Source organism: Hyaena hyaena, unplaced genomic scaffold, assembly GCF_003009895.1.
Source record: "Hyaena hyaena isolate Hyena2069 unplaced genomic scaffold, ASM300989v1 scaffold_744, whole genome shotgun sequence".
Classification (NCBI taxonomy): Eukaryota; Metazoa; Chordata; class Mammalia; order Carnivora; family Hyaenidae; genus Hyaena; species Hyaena hyaena.
Window position 1 is genome coordinate 379,412 of NW_024081366.1, and position 14,972 is coordinate 394,383.

Below are 14,972 nucleotides of genomic sequence, written 5' to 3' on the forward strand. Positions count from 1 at the left end.
GCACCTGGGTGGCTCAGTTGGTTAAGCGTCCAACTTCGAGATCAGGTCATAATCTCGCGGTTCGTGGGTTCGAGCCACATGTCGGACTCTGTGCTGACAGCTCAGAGCATGGAGCCTGCTTTGGATTCTGGGACTCTCTCTGTCTCTCTCCCACTCATGCTGTCTCCCTCTCTCAAAAATAAATAAACATTTAAAAGAAAATATTCTATCAAACCTTCAATATTAAAAAAAGATAAGTGAGTTTCTTTTTTACTTTATTCTTACATTTCTTTTTGTTGTTGTTCTTGGAAATGCTTTATTTCAGTCAATTGGGAGACAAGTATAATGTGATTTCTTAATGCAAAGGGACAGATGCCATTTAATGCAGCCATTAACAAAAGAAGGGTATGTCTTATTGATTGCCATAGCTAACAGCCATGCTGATAAATACAAAATCGACATTTACAAGGCATTATGCCCTGAGCAGTCCAGACATCACTACAGGAGACACAGGGACCAACTCAGGGTTTCAGTTATAAGTGACTTAGTAAGGCTGCTTACCCAGTTCTTTTGAAAGCCTCAGTCCAAAAGCACATCAGCTTTCTAAATAATAGTGAAGAAAGTGGTCCATATAATTCTTTTACATGTTGCTGTCCAGTTTTACCAACACTGTTTGTTGAAGAGACTGTCTTTTTTCCATTGGATATTCTTTCCTGCTTTGTCAAAGATTAAATTGATTATATAGTTGTAGGTTCATTCTGGGGTTTCTCTTCTGTCCTTTTGATGTATGTGTCTATATTTTTGTGCTGGTACCATACTATTTTGATCACTACAGCTTTGTAATATAATTGGAAGTCCAGAATTGTGATACCTCCAGCTTTTCTTTTCTTTTTCAAGGTTGTCTTGTCTATTTTTTTGTGGTTCCATACAAATTTTAGGATTGTTTGTTCTAGTTCTGTTAAAAATGTTATTTTTTTCTTTCATAGTGTATTGTCAAGTTGGTTTCCATATACCACCCAGTGCTCATCCCAACAAGTGCCCTCCTCCATGCCCATAACCTCCCTTCTCTTCTCCCCCACCCCCATCAACCCTCAGTTTGTTTTCAGTATTCAAGAGTCTCTCATGGTTTGCCTCCCTCCCTCTCCCCAACTTTTTCCCATGGTCCCCTGTGAAGTTTCTCCTGTTCCACTTAGGAGTGAAAACATATGGTATCTGTCTTTCTCTGCCTGACTTATTTTGCTCAGCATAACACCCTCAAGTTCCATCCACATTGCTACAAATGGCCAGATTTCATTCTTTCTCATTGTCATGTAGTATTCCATTGTACAGATAAACCACATCTTCTTGATCCATTCGTCAGTTGATGGACATCTAGGCTCTTTCCATGGTTTGGCTATTGTTGAAAGTGCTGCTATGAACACTGGGGTATATGTGCCCCCACACATCAGCACTCCTGTATCCGTTGGGTACATTCCTAGCAGTGCTATTGCTGGGTCATAGGGGAGTTCTATTGTTAATTTTTTGAGGAACCTCCACACTGTTTTCCACAGGGGCTGCACCAGTTGACATCCCCACCAACAGTGTAGGAGGGTGCCCTTTTCTCCACAACCTCACCAGCCTCTATAGTCTCCTGATTTGTTGATTTTAGCCACTATGACTGGCATGAGATGGTATGTCAGTGTGGTTTTGATTTGTATTTCCCTGATGATGAGGGACACTGAGCATCGTTTCATGTGTCTGTTGGCCATCTGGATGCCATCTTTGGAGAAGTGTCTGTTCATGTTTTCTGCCCATTTCTTCACTGGATTGTTTGTTTTTCAGGTGTGGAGTTTGGTGAATTCCTTATATATTTTGGATACTAGCCCTTTATCTGATAGGTCATTTGCAACTATCTTTTCCCATTCTGTTGATTGCCTATTAGTTTTAATGATTGTTTCCTTTGCTGTGCAGAAGCTTTTTATCTTGATGAGGTCCCAATAGTTCATTTTTGCTCTTGATTCCCTTGCCTTTGGGGATGTGTCAAGTAAGAAATTGATTCAGTTGAGGTCAAGGAGGCTATTTCCTGCTTTCTCCTCTAGGGTTTTGGTGGTTTCCTGTCTCACGTTCAGGTCCTTTATCCATTTTTAGTTAATTTTTGTGTACAGTGTAAGAAAGTGAGCTAGTTTCATTCTTTTGCACATTGCCGTCCAGTTCTCCCCACACCATCTGTTAAAGAGGCTGTCTTTTTTCCATTGGATACTCTTTCCTGCTTTGTCAAAGATTAGTTGGCCATACATTTGTGGGTCCAATTCTGAGTTCTCTATTCTATTCCATCGGCCCATGAGTCTGTTTTAGTGCCATATTTTTACATTTCTGAGTTTTCTAAAATTTTATAATGAGCATGCATTGCTCTCATATTTTGTTTTTATTTTTATCAAAGGGATACATTATCATAATTTACAGAGTTAAAGAATTCTATAAGTTTTGTTATGAAAACAGTGCTCTCTTTCTCCTTCCTCATGATTTCCCACTTTTAAGAGGGGAAAGAGCTCTCAACTCTTTTAGCTGACTCTTTTGGTACTTATCTTGGTTCTGTGAATAACATTATTTTATTGATACTTCTTTACTTGTAAGTTTTTGACATTGCCTATTGACATACCTACCCACACCCTGCTGCCCGCCTCACCCACAGACCCTTCCTATTCCTACATTTTTCCAGTATAGATAACATATCATAATTTTGGTTGGACCACTATTCAGTCATTACAGTATAGTGGGCAAGTAAACAAAGTAAAGGCTATTCACAGCAGAGCCATGAAATATCACAAATAACTTTCCTTACTGACACAACTTATTGTTTTTCCTGGAGCTAATATATATTTTGTGTTTTTTCCTTTAAACAATTTTCTATTTACATGGCAGAAATTCAATTTTAAGCTCTTCATCAGTTGCTTTCATCACCTCTCCATGTGTTCAGGTATATCAGGTATCTCGAAGATATCTCTTCTGATGCTTTCTAGCCTGTGTGAGCCAGCTGCATTCTATTTCTTTCTGATGTGCAGTGTTATCCTGGAACCATCATTCTGCATCTTCCCTTTTGCCTCTTTCTTACAGTGGATTATTTCCCCAGTAAAACAAACCTTTCCTCTTCCCTGGTTTTAAATTCTTGTTTTAGGGGCACCTGGGTGGCTCAGTCAGTTAAGCCTCTGACTTTGGCTCAGGTCATGATCTTTCAGTTTGTGGGCCTGAGCCCTGCATCAGGCTCTGTGCTGACAGCTCAGAGGCTGGAGCCTGCTTCACATTCTGTGTCTCCCTCTCTCTCTGCACCTCCCCTGCTCCCAATCTGTCTCTCTGTCTCTCGAAAATAAATAAACATTAAAAAAATAAACTCTTGTTTTAACCAAGAGGTGCTTGAGGATTAAATTTTTGACACTTGGATTGTCTGAAAATGTCTTTATTCTATCATATTTTCTTGACAGCTTGGCTGGTACAGAACTCTTGGTTGAAAATAATTATTCTTCAACATTTTGAAGGCATTTCTAATTATCTCCTAGTTTACATTTTTAAAATTGAGAAATCCAAGACCATTCTGATTCCTGGTCCATTATATGTGACCTGTTTTTACTTCTGGGAACTTGCAGGATCTTCTTTTTAACCTAATGTGGATATTTTATGAATATATGTCTTGGCATGGGTCCATTTTCATTGCTCATGGGAGATTTCATCTGAAAACTTATGACCTTCAGTTTTGAGAACATCTCTTGAATTAATATATTAAAAACTTAATTCCCTTCATGTTCCTTTCTTCTCTGACTATAACACCTATTTTTAAAGTTTATTTATTGATTTTGAGAGAGAGAGTGAGCAAGCAGGGGAGGGGCAGAGAAAGAAGGAGAGAGAGACTCATAATGGGTTCCATGTTCAATGTGAAGCCTGACATTGGGTTCAATCTCATGAATGCAAGATCACAAACTGAGCTGATATCAAGAGTTGGACACTTAACTCACTGAGCCACCTAAGTGCCCCTGACTAGAACACCTATTATTCAGATACTGGACTTTTTTCCTACATGATTTAAAATGCAAGTGCATAAGAAAATAATTATAAATCTATGTTAAAGAAAACACAATGTATAGAGATATAATTTGTGACAATAACAACACAAAGAGGGCATGATGGAGCTGTATAGGAGCAGCGTTTTTGTATACTATTGACACTAACAGTATTAATGCAAGCTTGTTTGTTATAAAGTTAAGATAATTATAATTCCAGGATAACTACTAATAAAAAACCTAAAAAACAAAATACAGAAAAAGAAATAGAAGGGAATCAGATTGGCACAGTACAAAATATCAAACACAATATCCATGAAGTAAATGGAATACACTCACCAATTAAAAGGCAGGGATTGGCAGAGTGGATAAAATACATGTTCCAACTATATGTTGTTTATAGGAGATTAACTTTAAACTAGAAGACACAAATAGTTTGAAATAAAACGTATGGAAAATGGTATTCCACCCCAATAATTACAAAATGAGAGCTGAGAAGGCTATACGAATATTAGACAAAAAAGACTTTAAGACAACAATTGCTACAAGACACAAAGAACAACAATACATGTGAACAAAATGGTTGACCAATCTAGAAAATGTAAAAATTATAAACCTATATGCACTAACAACAGAGCCCCCAAAATATATGGAGTGAAAACTAACACGATGGAGAAAAGAAAAATAAACAGGAATATAATAATAGTTGGAAACTACAATACTCTTAATAATGGCCAAAACAACTTTATAGGAGATCAGTAAGGAAATAGAGGACTAGAACAATATTATAAACCAACTAAATCTATGAGAAATATATAGAACATCCACTCAATGACAGCAGAATACACTTTCTTCTCAAGTACACATTTTTCAGAAGAGACCAGATGTTAGGCCACAAAACAAGTCTCAATAAATTTAAAATGACTGAAATCATCAAAGTATCTTATCTAACAACACACTTTTTTTTTAAGTTTATTTATTTATTTTGAGAGAGGCAGCATGAGAGTGTAAGAGTGTGAGAGCAGGGTAGGGGCAGAGAAAGGGAGAGAGAGAGAATCTTAAGCAGGCTCCACAATCAGCACAGAGCCCAATGCAGGGCTCAATCTCACAGCTGTAAAATCATGAACTGAGCTGAAATCAAGAGTCAGATGCCTAACCAAGCCACCCAGATGTCCCTAAACAACACACTCTTAAAAGACCAATGGGTCAAAGAGAAATTACAAGTGAATTTGGAAAATACTTTGAGACAAATGAAAATAAAAATATAATATACCAAACAAAACTTATGGAATGCATCAAAAGCAATGCCAAGATGAGGAATTATAGCTGCAAATAATTATATAAAAAATCCTAAATCAATAACCTAACTTCATACCTTAAGGAACCAAAAAAATAAGAGCAAGCTAAACCTAACTTAGTAGAAGGAAGGAATAATAAAGATTAGAGTGAAAATAAGCAAAATAGAGAACAGAAAAACAATGAAGGGGATCAACAAGACAAAAAATTGGTTCTTTGAAAACAACAACAGAATTGCCAAACCCTCAGGCTAGACTGACAAACAAAACAAAACAAAGAGGATTCAAATCACTAAAATTACAAATGAATTATAATAGAATTCAATGAACAATTGTATGCAACAAATTAGATAACATAGATTAAATGGACAAGTTTGTAGAAACACACAAACTACGAAAACCGACTCAAAATGCTATAAGAAATATGAACAGACCTATAACAAGATATTGCATCAGTAATCAAAATCCGCCCAACAAAGAAAAGCCCAGGAGTAAACTATCACAAACCCTCAAGAATGCTAAGGAGCCGGAACAGTTAAATATGATGTGGTATCCTGGTTAGTATCCTGAAACAGAAAAAGGGCATTAGGGAAAAGCTAGTGAAATCTGAATAAACTATGGGGCTTAATAAATAACAATGTGCCAATATTGGTTTCTTAGTTGTGACAAATATATCGTTGCAATGTAAGATATTAACAATAGGGGAAAATGAGTGAGGGGTATATGAGAACTCTATATAATCTTTGCAATTTTCTGTAAATATAAAATTAGTCTAAAATAAAAATTTTCTTAAACAAAAAATGACTGCATTGGATTGAAGCACATCAAACATAAAATATATGAATTCATAATGATGTTAAAAGCAAAAACCATTGTCAATCCCTATTGGAGATTGCTAAGGCATCAACTTATTACTCAGAAAACTGATAAAGAGGAAAAATTGCAGCATTTATCCTGCCTTTCCAGTATAAATTGTGTCTCAAAGTAAGCAATAGCTGTTGAGAGAAAATTCTTATTTATAGAATTCTAGCTAATAAATGCAGAAGAAATGTTAGCATTAGAAAAATCACCATTTTGCAATTCCATAATAAAATAACAGATCTAAGTAATGACTATTAGGTAAAGGATTGATTGAGATCTTTAGAATGGGGAGATAAACTGGCATTGTCTGAACCCTGCTGATGAATTTTTAGCATCAATCAAAATGAGATTATGTAGACATAATGTGATGTGATGCAGTAAGAAGTAAATAACAGGTATCCTTATCTAAAAATTGACAATGAATCTACTCAAGCCTCTAGATCTAACTACTGGATCATGGAAATACAGGGGGCAGAAGAGCAAGTTATAAAATATCATATGGAAGCAACTGGTCAAATACAGAGTGGAGGACAGTCTAAGGAAAAAATGACCCTGTTTCTTCAACAACTCAGTGACATAAAAGAAGGGAGGATAGACTAATATAAAATAAGAGACTTAAGAAATCTCTTAACCAAGTGGATCTTGTTTGGATCCTGAGCTGAACAAATCAAAGGTAGAAAGATATCTTGAAAACTATTGAGAAAATTTAAATATGAACCGAGAATTAAGGAATTATTGTTATTTTGTTGAATGTGATGATGGCATAGTGATTATGTGTATTTTTTGATGTCCTTATCTGTTTTAGATTGCATACCAAAGTAATTACTGTGAAATTTTCTTTAAAATCCTGCAGCCAAATTGGTGCAGCTACTGTGAAAAACAGTATGAAGGGTCCTCAAAAAATTAGAAATAGAATTACCATATCATCTAGTAATCCCACTATGGGTATTTACCCAAATTAAAAAAATTAGAAAAGATATATTCATTCCTATGTTTATTGCAGTGTTATTTACAATAGCCAAGTAATGGAAGTAACCCAAATGCCCATCCATAGATGAATGGATATAGAAGATGTGGTGTATATATCTATCTATCTATATATATATATATATATATACACACACACACATATATACACGCAATGGTATTACTCAGCCACAAAAAAGATGACATCTTGCAATTTATAACAACATGGATGGATCTGTAGGCTATAATCCTAAGTGAAATTTTAGAGAAAGAAAAATACCATATGGTTTCACTCATATGTGAAATTTAAGAAAACAAAAGGACAAAGAAAGAAAGACAAAAAAACCCCAGACTTAAATACAGAGAACTAACAGGTGGTTGTCAGAGGGGAGATGGGTGGGGCAAGGGGTGAAATAAAGGTGATTTAGAGCTCACTTATTGTGATGAGCACTGAGTAATGTATAGAAATATTGAAATAGAACATTGTATATTAATTATACTTCAGTAAAAAATAAAATCCTCTAGCCAGTTGAAAAAGTGATAATAGCAAAATGGTAATTGTTGAAGCTGGGTGATGGTACATAGGAACACATTATATTATTTGCACTTACACATGTTTGAACATTTCATAATACAAAATTTTATCCTACCTATTCTTCTACCTATTCTCAAGTCATCAGGGGGTATGGGAACAGGAGGAAAGGAAACAGAGCTTTTGGAAATGTTATATTATAAAGTTTATAATAAACTGTATATAAAATATATAAATGAATATTATAAAGAAGAAAATTCTCACCTCTAATTCTACCATGCAGAGATAACAAATTAAGGTCTTAGTGTACATTTTACACCTTCCAGACATTTTTCTATGAATACATATGCATGTCTTTAAAGAAAAGACATTTGGACTACATGTGTTTTTTCATGGCCTGTTGTGTGTGTGTGTGTGTGTGTGTGTGTGTGTGTGTGTGTATTATTATATCCTTTGGGTAATCATACTAAAGTATATCAAAACATTATATACACACATGACCTAGTTTAGTGCCATTTCTCCCCTCAGCTGATCATTAACTTCAATCATCCTTTTAAAGAATATGTACCACATGTGCCAAAGGAACGGTCATCTCTGGTTTGAACTCTTGCAGCTGGTCTCCTGGCTTCTAGTTTTACCCTAATCTATCCTTCACACAAACACCAAAATGATCTTCCTGAAATACCTCTATGTCACAACTCTGCTCAAAAACCTTCAAGATTATGTACATTCTCAGAAATTTCGTTCACATGACATTCTCAGAAAGACAAACTATAGGGACAGAAAACAGATCAGTGGTTGCCAGAGGTTAGGGTGTTGGGGAGAGTGTGACTACAAAGGGGCAGTGTGAAGGAATTCTTTGGGAGTACTGGATTGTTCTGTGTCCTGATTGTAGTGGTGGTTACATACATCTCTACATGTGTTAAAATTCATTGAGCTGTATGTTACCCCAGGATGTCAATTTTTCTGTGTATTTTTTAAAGCCTTCAATGATTCTCCATTGCTTAGATTCAAGTTCAGCATTCTAAGCCCACATATGTAAGGCCCTCTGTGGTTCTCCCACCTCCCAGTCTAGCTTTCTAGCCTCATCTCTTACTGAGCCTCACCCCCAATGCACACTATATTCCAGCCACATTACACCTGCTTGCTGCTCAGTGAACATATATGTCATATATGAACTTTGATACCTCTGTGTCTTTGCTTATAATGTTTCCTCTGCTAAAATGCACCCCCACCCACTACCAACGACAACCATACTTATCCTTTAAGGCCTACTTCAAATCCCACATCCTCTGTGGACCCTTCCTCAGCGCCTCAGTCAGAACTGAATCTCTTTCCTCAATGTTCCCACAGGACTTTGACTAGATCTCATTACCTGACAATACCAGATATTACAGGGAAAGCCCAAGCAGAAGCAGGCTCCAATGATTAGACAACAAAACCCCAAACCTCGCTCAGAAGTATTCACATAGCATCAAGCATTTGCATTCTTTCTTTCCTTTCCTCAGTGCCCAATGCCCCACTGGTTTCCAGGTGAGGCTACACCTGTAGACTTTAGATTTGCCCTGTTATTTACCTCTCATCCTTCAAAGCCCAGCTTCAACTTCATTGTCAAATACATTCCTGCTTTACTGCTCTGGTGATGAATTCCTGGCTTGGCCCCATAAGCACATGATTCTTCCATGCCACTCCCAGGGATGGTCTAGATTTTTGACCTATGCCTGTTCAATCCTACTCTCCTGACTAGAGGACAAGGGAGTTTGCCTAGCAGGTGTGGGTACCTGGAGCTGAGGCTGGTGGGAGGAATGTCTCATTGGCACATGAGCCAATCCAACGAGCAAGAACAAACAGGAGAGTCAGGTGAGTCAGGCATAGGTTGGCAAACCAGAGAAGCAGAGCCAAATTACATCAAGAAAGCAAGGAAGGACTGGAGCCCAAAGCCAAGAACATGAGCACATATGATGTGAACCATATAGAGCAGGTTAAGCCATAGGCTAGTTTGCTAGTTTGGGTAGCAGAGATAGGGGACCTTTGCCTGTTCCCTTGTGTGTTATATGTGAATGCACCTGCCCCATTTAAAGAGCCAAATACAATTATAAAATACCCACCTTCTTCAGTCCTACCCAGTCTAGACCATGAAGCCCAATATCTATGAGATGCAGTGTGGTAAGACTGGAAAAAATATAAGCTTTGAAATCAGAAAGACCAGAGTTTAAATTCTGGCTCTTCCCCTTATTAGTTGTGTGACTTTGAGTCGTCACTCAACTTCAGCTTTTTCATCTGAAAAATGGAGACAGATAATATCTACCACAGAGAATCATTATGATGATGAAATAAAATTATGTAAGTGACCCAACATGTACCTTGGTATCTAATAAACACTCAACATGATAGCCCATTTCCTTCAAGGGCACCTACCATAATTTGCCTCATATTTCTAGTTAGTTGTATGCAATACATGTCTCTCTCTCCAAACAGATCTTAAACTTGAAGGCAGAGGCTGTGTGTGAATCATTTTTTATATATACTTTTTAAAGTAATATATTTTCTGATTGCAAATATCAAGTAAAGTTATACAAAATTTAAATATTACAAACTATTTTACATGAAGGACTCCCCCTAACCTGAACCCAAACCAGAAATTAGCTATAAAGCATTTTTCTTCAGTTTCCCCAACTACCATATTGTTTGTTTTATTTTGATTTTACAAAAATAGGATCACTGTTAAAGTATGATTTTAAAAATGTTTTTTTAAAGTTTCATACAAATAGAGTGAGCATGTGTCAAAGTTCAATTTTAACTCACAAAGGAAACCAGCGAGATGGCAAAGTTAAGTCAAAAGAGAATTTGAGAACTGGTATTTTATACTCAGTTAAAAAACAAAGAAATGCTAAAATAAGATTGCTAAGTTAGAATTAAAGCTGATTAATATCCTACAGGGCAGTACAAACCAAAATCATGCTATCTTCTTTAGGTGGATATATGCTGTTGCATTTTATTGGATTCACAGATTTGTAAAATAAGTTTGTGTTAAATTGTAATTTTCAAGAGCTAGAGAGTCAAATGACCCTCAGGCCTGTTAGAAAATGCTCTTAACGTGACATTAAAGCACCAAGTAATCATCTTTTCCCTTTGTATTAGTTACCTAGTGCTGTTATAATAAATGGCCACAAATTGTTGTGGCTTAAAAAATACATTTATTCTCTTACAGTTCTGGAGGTCAGAAGTCCAATATCAGTTTCACTTGGCTGAAATCAAGGTGTTGGCAGGCCCTGCTCTTTCTGGAGACTCTATGGGAGAATCTGCTTCCTTGTGTTTTATAGCTTCTAGAGATGCATTTCTCAGTTTGTGGCCTCTTCCTCCATCTTTAAAGCCAAGAGTGTAGGCGCCTGGGTGGTTCAGTAGGTTAAACATCTGATTTTGGTTCAGATCATGATCTCATGGTTCATGGGTTCAAGTCCTACTTCGGGTGAGCTCGAGCTCTGCTTCTCTCTCTCTCTCTCTCTCTCTGCTCCTTGCTCACTTGCACCCTCCTCTCTCTCAAAAACAAATAAATAAAGCCAACAGTGTAAAATCTTCAATATCCCTGCCTCCATTTTCACATCACCTTCTCTCTTTTGAGGACCTTTATGATTATATCTACCTCACCCATATAATTCAGGGTAGTCTCTCCATTTCAAGGTCAGCTGATTAGCAACCTCAATTCCACATTTAATTCCCCCTTACTATGTAACAGAACATATTCACAAGTTGTGAGGATTAGGACATGATGATCTTGGAGGGGGAGGGCACTATTCTTCCTATGAAACTCTTGTTTCCACATTTTGAATAATTCTTCATAATCTCAGCCTATACATTGTTTTTCAACTTGCTTTCTTCACCACTCTTTTTACTCAGCACATACTGTATACATCTACCTCATTTTTTTAGTAGACACATTAATGCTAGTTTCAGGTGTACAACTTAGTGATTTGACAAGTTTATACATTGTGGCTCTGTTCACCACAAGTGTAGCTACCATTTGTCACCATATAATGCTATTACAATATTATTGACTTATTCCTTATACTGTGCCTTTTATTCCCATGATTTACTCATTCCATAGCTGGGAGCCTGTCTCTCCCTCTCTCCTTCACCCATTTGGCCCAATACCCCACTCCCTTCCCTTCTGGCAACCATTAGTTTTTTCTACATATTTATAGGTTTAATTCTTCTTTTCGTTTATTCATTTTTTTAAGATTCCACTTATGAATGGAATCATATGGTATTTTTTTCTTAATCTGACTTATTTCATTTGGCAGAATATTCTCTATGTCCATCCATGTTGTCTCAAATGGCACAATCTCATCCTTTTAATGGCTGTATAATATTACATTCTGCATGTATATGTGTGTGTGTACGTGTGTGTGCATAGATAGATATCTTCCTTATCTATTCATCTATTGATGGACACTTAGGTTGCTTCCACATCTTGGCTATTGTAAATAATGCTGCAATAAACATAGGGGTGCACATATCTTTTTTTTTTTTTTTTACAAATAGTTTATTGTCAAATTAGTTTCTACATAACACTCAGTGCTCATCCCCAAAGTGCCCTCCTCCATGCCCATCCCCTCCTCCCCCCCACATCCATCAGTCCTCAGTTTTTGTCAGCATTCAAGAGTCTCTCATGGTTTGCCTCTCTCCCTTTCCCCCACCATTTCCGCCCTTCTTCTCCCCCTTGTTCCTCCGTCAAGTTCCTCCTAATCCTCCTATACGTGCAAACATATGATATTTGTCCTTCTCTGCCTGACTTATTTCGCTCAGCATAACACCCTCAAGGTCCATCCATGTTGCTACACATGGCCAGATTTCATTGTTTCTCATTGCCATGTAGTATTCCATGGTATAGATAAACCACATCTTCTTGATCCATTCATCTGTTGATGGACACTTAGGCTCTGGGGTGCACATATCTTAATGGCTGGACAGTATTCTCATTATAGAATTGCTAGAATTTGATAATTTCCTTATAGATGGATATTTAAATTGTTACCAATTTTTCACTGTTACAAACAGTGCTGTCATGAACATTCCTGCACATATCTCTTTGTACAACTGTGGCTATGTTACCAGAGGAAAAAATTCCTAGAGGTTAAAATTCTGAGACAAAACGTATGTTGATTTAATTCTGACAAATACTGACAAACTACCTTCCAAAAATTTGCACCAATACTTTAGTCTCATACCAGTGGTGAGAACAAATATCACTAAGCTCAATATTTTGGATTCACTTTTGAGTCCTTCAGCATCTATAAAGCACTTTGAAATATCCACATAGGTTTTCCTGGCCAAAAATGAGTTTAATAATTATTTGATAAAGGTTGAAACAACACAAATTCACATGTAAAACTCAGAGGGCTTGTTATAGCAACAATACTGTGGTAACAGAACTAATATGTGTAAGTGTGTCTTGAATATAATACAGTGCTATTCAGATGTTATTATCTCCATAAATGAAAATGTATTGTTTTTACACTTGGTCCCCATATCTCACACAGGTTGGCCTTGCTACTTCCCAGTTTCATATGGTATGTGCTTTGCTGCCAAGGCTCAAATACTTTCACTGTGCATCCCAGAGGCTCTAAGGTCTAAAGTGTGTGCTGGTCCTTCAAGAGGAAAGGCCCAAGATCATGGGCATGTGTGTCCCCTGAAGACAGTAATAAAGCCCAATGGTAAAAGCTTCAGAGAATGAAGATCCCCACTCTTGGGTAGGTAAATATTTTGGAGGGTCCAGAGTCATCTGCTTTTATACTAAAGTACTCTTCAGAAACAGAACTCCGTAGGTTTAGATGGAATGTCCTGGTAAACGTTTTACCCTTCAGCAACCCACACCACCTTTTCCCTGGAAGTAGCAATCAACTCTGTAATGCCAAGTACCATGAACTTGTGTGGTGAAGGTGTGAGAAGGCTGGCTGAAAGAGCACCAAATGTTGACCGAGGCTCTCGGGACTTTGACAGCTAGGGGAGGGGCATTATTATTCAACATCCATATCCCATAGTCTGCTTTAGAACTAGGACTCAGCTTCTCAGTAGAAGTAAGGGCAGTGTTGCTAAGAGGAAGTATAAGAGAATAGGCTTCAGCATTCCCCTCCTGTGATTGGTGTCTTGAGGGAGAGAATTCATATGAACCTGAATAGTAATTGTTCCCTCCAGCTTTATTCCCATGACTTGGATCTGGAAGGTGTGTGTTTAAGAACACACAAGAGACAAAATCCTGAAATTAGAAAGGAAGTGCATCCATCTACCACTCTCCTCCCAACCTATCAATTGGTTAAGCATCCAACTCTTGATTTTGGCTCAGGTCATGATCTCATGGTTTGTGGGATCAAGCCCCACATCAGGCTCTGCACTGACAGTATGGAATCTGCTTGAGATTCTCTTTCTCTCTGTCCCTTCCACACATACACATTCTCTCTCTCAAAATAAATAAATAAATAAACTTTAAAAAAGAGGGGTTGCAGATGGAAGCACTTCCCTTGCCCCAACACCATATTCTGAAATTCCTCCTTTTCCTGTGTATGTAGAAGATTGCTGTGAAACAGAAAGGCCAGCACCTATAAGAGGTTCTGAGAGTTCATTTGCATAATGTATCATTAGAATCTCTTCTCCTTGGGTAAGGGCAGCAAGTTTTTCAGGTTGGAAGGTGTTCCACACCCCTCACCCTGAACTCCCTGCATTCCAGAGATATTAAGTCACTGAGGCTGGGGAGGATACCTGGGGGAAAAATATGTCTATGTCTTGTCTAGTAGCAAGACACATTTTTCTGTGTATCTCCACTCTAGCTCTAATTGGCCTGCCTGACTCAGTGTATGTCACTGTGTTCCCATAGCACCTGTACCTTAAGAAACAGATTCACATGGCTTTTATGGACCAAATTATAGTTCTATACCACTTCTGGTTTTAATGTAAGGGTATATAAACCACTGGGAAGAAATTATTGCTTGAATTCCAAAGAGACAGTGGGTTCTTCTGGAGGCCTACTAGATTTTTTCAAAATTACCTTAAATAACAAAGTTAGAAGATAGGTTGTTGTCATAAAAAGCTCACTGCTAAGTCCCTTCATCAGAGACAAATGAGGGAGTTAGAATAAAAAGAAAATATCCACTGCTCCAAAGCAAGCCACTTTACTCTCCCCCAAATTAATTATCCAATCATTATAGCCCCAAATAGTGGTTGAAGATGGAAAAAACACACTAGACATGCCAGGAATTAGGACAATTCTGGCTAAAAGCCCTGTTACTTAAAAGAGGGAGCTCCTCCACCATC